The sequence below is a fragment of the Acyrthosiphon pisum genome, chromosome A1 (assembly GCF_005508785.2).
Source record: "Acyrthosiphon pisum isolate AL4f chromosome A1, pea_aphid_22Mar2018_4r6ur, whole genome shotgun sequence".
Lineage (NCBI taxonomy): Eukaryota > Metazoa > Arthropoda > Insecta > Hemiptera > Aphididae > Acyrthosiphon > Acyrthosiphon pisum.
The window spans coordinates 159,069,179-159,075,384 of record NC_042494.1 but is presented as its reverse complement, the minus strand read 5'-3'; the positions used below and the strand labels follow the sequence as shown (position 1 = coordinate 159,075,384).

General features: G+C 29.1%; 1 long non-coding RNA gene across 1 annotated transcript in view; it reads left to right on the top strand.

The window, feature by feature from the left end:
* The first annotated feature begins 569 nt into the window (after window positions 1–569).
* The window catches only part of LOC115033898, a 17,452-nt gene continuing 11,815 nt past the window's right edge, over window positions 570–6,206 (top strand). The window contains exon 1 of the long non-coding RNA XR_003839248.1: window positions 570–2,842. This is a non-coding gene — a long non-coding RNA (uncharacterized LOC115033898). The remainder of the gene's footprint in view (window positions 2,843–6,206) is intronic.

The window sequence follows — 6,206 nt, the reverse complement described above, 5'->3', positions numbered from 1 at the left end:
CATATAAATATATTATTCATTATAATTTATTGCTCTCTACTATACACAATATGCAGTCACTTTGAGAAGTATTCTACTGCTCACCATCATATGTATAAATTACGACTGACCTTCACTGTATTTGCCCGTAAATATCTTTCAGACTTGATGGCCACCTCTGGTTTTTTTTTAATAAACCGAAAAAATCATATTTTTCATTTCAAGCTTAAGATAATTGATGGTGCTGAATAATGTGAAACCCTCGACCAAAGGCGTTTCTAAAAATTTTTTTACGCGTTAACATTAAAACAAGAAGTCTATAACTTAGTACATACCAACGACTTGCGGTTAATGATAAATTTAGAAATATTTTACAATAAATGAGTTATCTTGCGTAAGTATATCATGCAATGAAAAACCAAACACCAACTTAAATATTGTGCATTTGTATTTTCGATATTATTCTATAATTCAAGTTTGAACAATATTTGAGGAATCTTGTATTTAATTGTCTTAGCTTTTTACTCATAAATAAAAATATATCATAAAAAAAATTTTTTAATTTTTTAAAAAATTATAGAAAACACAAAAACAACAGAAATGTTTTGGAAATTATATCATGTAGAAATATTAATATTTGTTGGAAATTTCAAGTTTCATTTACGAATTATTACAAAAACAATTAACCTATCAGATTCAACCAAAACCCATTATATTGCATTGTTACTACAAAACTAGGTACTTACCTAAGAATTAATTATGTAAGTAGTAATTAATTATAATAATATAAGAAACATAAAAATAAAAACCAATAATATGGAAATTGGCAGTATATATCACCATAATAGAAGTTTTAAACTTATATTTTAGAAATGAACGTCAAAATTATCAGTCGTGGTGATGAAAATGTCAAGTTTATTATATTTATGCATTTTCTCCAGTCGTTTTTAGCTTTGCTATTGTTAGATTTTAGTATCTTTATAATAATTTATATAATTCATCTGTGCACCTGTTCTGATCATGTATAACATCTAAATTCTAAACGACTTGACCGTTTTAAATAAAATGTATATCAATAGATTCCTAGATACTCAGGGATATAGTGTACACACCTTATTTTTTCAATCTCTATGGTAGGTTCTTATAAAGTAGTTCACACGTGCATTTAATTTTGGCTCACTCAAATCTAATATTTTTTCTTAATTTAAATGGTTGCCATTGGTTACAGTTAATAAAATTATTATTATGATTGGACCACAGATATATAATATAATAACTAGATACCCGACTCCATATTCATCAACATTATTGAATTATAACGCCCAACGCCATTTGTCACTTGGGCAATGTTTAAAAATTCTAATTCTTTTGACTCGCAACGGGCGTGTTTGATATGAAATGTTGTTGTTTATTATCATATTACCTTCGTAACGATTAATAAACATTGCCCAAGTTGTAAATGTCTGCCAGCGTTATTGGTAAGAAGAAGTCGGGTATCTAGTTATTATATATGTCTGTGGATTGGACATATTTTTCTGTCTTGTATTATATTTTATTATTAATTATTTGACTAGTAAATCTATTCTATATAAATTTAAAATTCAGTAACAGCTGTTATATTGGAGAAAAAGTGTATGTAGTTAAGGATTACATACTAAAATAGATAGGTATAGATAGTCAGATAGATTATAATAGATAGTTGGTTATAATACAGATATTATTAGTCTGGCTACCGGATACCCATATATATATCAAAATGACACATTTGAAAATCCAATGCGTTTGACCAATTGGCACCAAATTTTACACACATACTACGGGTAAGTGGTAACACCTATTAAATATAAAAAGCAAAGTGTATGACTGACGCTTATAGAATCAAAATAATATTCTACAGACTTTTACGATTCAAGGAAGGTTTGGAGAATAGATTGAACCAGTTATTTTAGGGTGGCCTGCTAATATGAAAATCATAACGTCATATTTCAATATTTGTTTATTTCTGCTCACAATCAGTCAGCGTAAGAAAAAAAGTTACTTATTAATTTCTAGTTATTAGTAATACAGATAAATAAAGTATATAATATACTTATATAGATATAGATTAAATTAACCACGTTGGAAGTTATGAAATTGATAGAACTATCAATATTTATATAAGCTAAACAAATTGTTTTAATATTATATAAAAATTAAGCTGAGGCTTCAGCCCCTCTAAAAAATTTATCAAGCTCCGCCCATGTCTATACAATATTTTTTGTTCTTGTGCGTAGTGCGCAGATACACGGAAATTATAGCAAAATCGATGACCAAGAACAACCTAACCAGTTACCTCACGGGCCAAAATCGTTCACTTCTACAGTAGTTCTGTATTTTCTTATACCTATTATATTTATTTATATTAAACATTATAATGTACTTGTATTTTATAAAATCAAAGAACCAGTATAATTATATTTGCATGTACTCAGCAGAATCTTCGCGGAAAATTGTTTAATTGGTTTTCGCAGTGTACGAGCTCCACTGAACCAAACAGGTTACGATAAACGGAGAGGATCTAAATAATGTATTTTTTATCATGTCGTATATAATATTATTGTGGTGGTAGCATAGCCTTCTCCCCCCCCCCCCCCGCAAATACACATCGCGCCAAGGTAACGTACATACACTAACTCTGAACCAATTAGAAGACGGTCCGAGTAAAGTTTTGATGTAAAAACGTGTGCTCAGTGTACGCGATAATAAAATACTTCAGTGTCGGTTATTAGAACTGCCAACTTCATATTATCACATATTATATTATCTGATGCAGTCTCCGAAACGACTTCCGATCGAGGACAACTTGCCACGTGCCACCTATATCGTAAGTCGTTTTACATTTTTAATATAATATATTATATTATATCTTCATGTGCGCATCGCGGAGATGAAATAGGGGTAGGCTAGGGAGGCCGTTATTATTTTTTTGCCGTTTAAACGCGTTGTTATGTTTCGACAACGTGCGTAAAATATTATGTATATATAGGTGCCTAATATTAATATAATATATCAAAAATCATGGCTTTTATAGACAAATCGGTCTCGTTTTCGATTTTAATTTTAATCAACTGCATATTGTCCATCAGATCTGAAAACTGTAATAACCTCGTAAATTTAATCACTACCAACAAATTGTACGTCCTAAACGCATCGGAAGCAGTCGTGTTCTACTCGACGGATTTCGAATTCATAACTACGGAATATGACGGCGTCAGTTGTCCATCCGGTAACTGCACTATGACAAACGAAGTTTTTTACATGAACAGGAGACTGAATTCGCTTGCTGATACGGATTTAGCAATAAGTGACGTAGCCTTGTCCACAGCTATTTACAATAGTATGACTCAAGACACGTTATTGAACAACGTTATAAGCGTTTTCCCTAACAGATTCATCGTAAGATCGCGCACCGAAAAAAATACCTTTTTGATTTACTCGACAGTGTTTGGTATCGAAATCGATCTCCCAAAGCCGGAATGCAAGGGGAAGGCGTTTACATATAGGGCGAGAATCGCGAAAATAAAAGGAGTGGTGTGCAATATCCTTTACGTGTCTGGAGTCAGATATAAACTTAATTGTGGAGATATCCTACTAAAATTGGGCGCCATCAATGACAATAACGAGCATGACATTGATACAAAATGTGATCCTTAAAAATAAAAACTGTTCTTCAGAATAACTTCACTGAACAACTATATGGTATTTAATGAAGACATCTACCTTATTTTCGTGATTGGTGGATAATGTATGTCGATCATTTTAAATAATGCTGTTGATATTTCAAATCTAAAACAAATCATAACGGTATAGCCATTTTAAAATTTATTTTTAAGAATACCTTTAAAAATGTATTTAAATAATACAATAATTAATATATAATAACACTACATTAATTGTAATTTTTAATTAATAAATCGCATTAGTTTTGTTTATAGTTCAGTGTATTATTTGCTATTTAAACCTTATGTTAATGTATAATGATCCATATTCCATGCGTAAGACATGTCTAAATGTCTAATAATATCCTTATAGTTACCTACATTATAATATTACCTATATGCTAGGAAATTATTTTATTTTAAAATGAGTAATAACTATTTGTGCTATAAATAAATAAATTACAATGTAAAAATAATATACACGTATCGATTTGTTTTGATGTTATTGCTTAAGCAACCTCAGCGAACAGCAGTGAAAAAAAATTCTAAACTACATAGAATATAATTATAACGTTGTTATAATAATACGAACTGAGTGGAAGGACGTGAGCGGCACTAGGTATAGGCAAAAACTATACGCTGATAGTTAATAAGGTACACCGTATTGTCTTGTTATCACACAACACGTAACGCTAACGCAATAATAAATAATAATATTTTGTTGTAAGTAGATTATTTTGAAACTACGAGAAAATCTGAAAATATTTCTGTGAATCGACATGCCAAATTGTTTTGCCGTAAGTACCTAACCTAACTATCAGTTACAATATATTACCTAATATAGTTATGTTCTGACTTTGTAAAGCATTAGGGGTGACTGGGAAAACTGCGGTCACCTTAGGAGAATTAAAATATTTCATAAGCTAGACATCCAAATTGAATGATTTAACTTTAAATATAAAAACAGAAACATCTACATTATAATGTGTAAGTCTCATATTTATAAAACAAATATTTTTTTTTTTTTAAATGCGAATACCGGTTACCTCGGGAGAATACCGGTCACATATATAAAACAAAAAGAGAAGGAAATTTTTTTTTTTTTAATCAAAATTCTTTGAAATAATGGTTCAAACTAAAAGTTTTCTTCATAGATAGTTCCTGAAAACAAATAGCAATAGAAAATAGTGAGTTATAATATCATTGTATCTATTATTTTTATTATTTTTTATTTAAATATTTGTTATAAATTTGAAGAAAAAAATAACTAGCCATGCTTGTGTTGGTGGTAGAGAGTTACAATTTATATCACTTAAATTAACAATCCAAAAATATTAACACAATTTTTATGGTAGTAAGATTATTAGTATTATTACATACATGAATATAAATAAAATAAAATAATTAAAATACAATGTAGGTACACAAATAGGTAATATTCTAATAATGTGAATAACCAATTAACAATTATTTTATTGAGATTAAACTTTTTAAGCGGATTTCTGTAGTTAGTGAGTAATTAACTTTAATATTAATAGGCAGTGTAGAAATATGCAGGACCATGACATTCTACGAGTTTATGATTAAATGATTTATAAGATCTATAAAATAAGTAACTTTTTCATAATATGCTCTCATTTTCCTTTTACCATAATATAATATGTTTTCTGTATCGACCCATGAGTTATAAAATGTATTATAAATAAAATAGCGATTTGTTTATATAATTTGTCTATTGCTAAAACATTTAATAATTTATAGGTAGTTATCGATAGTTGATTCTTCTATGTTATGCTTATTAAGACAGAATCTGATTATTTGCCTTTGCTGTATTATATAATATACAAGGTACTAGCTGAATATACCGGCTGCAAATTTATGAACCATAACTGAATTCGACCAAACGGGTATGCCCAACTGTCAATTAGATATTTAGATACGTTTATACTTTATTATCATAATTTACAAAATAATTGAGGTTTAAAGTTTTTTTGTCCGGTAGTTCTGGTTCCTTGTCAGTTGTGTCAAGATGTCTAAAACACTACATTTTAATTTTGATATATTTTTTTTTTTTAGTAGTTAGTACCAGTGTTAATAATTATTTAATTCGTACAAAGTTTACTCTAGAAGAAAATTCACATTCAAATGACGTATATCTTATTTTTAAAGGAACACACAACACAAAACATAAGTTTTTTTATTTGAAAGAATGTTCAATTCTAAGGATAATGGTATAGGTTTTACGTTTCTACTCACATTATTCAATAAGTTATGAGCAATTGAAAAAATACGTGTGACGTCATTGGGCCCTACTCATCGTAATTGCCTATCTTATACGTGTAAAAGTTCCTCGCTTCTCACAACGATTTACCCTCCTAAACATTTTATTTTTGAAATTTAATTTACGTATAAATGTGTGGTTTTATGTGTTGAAGACGACGCAAGAATCAGAATTTCTATGTGACGTTTAGTTTTTTTTAAATATTAAAAATCTTAAAAGAGACATTTGGTTAAACAGCACGTCATGGC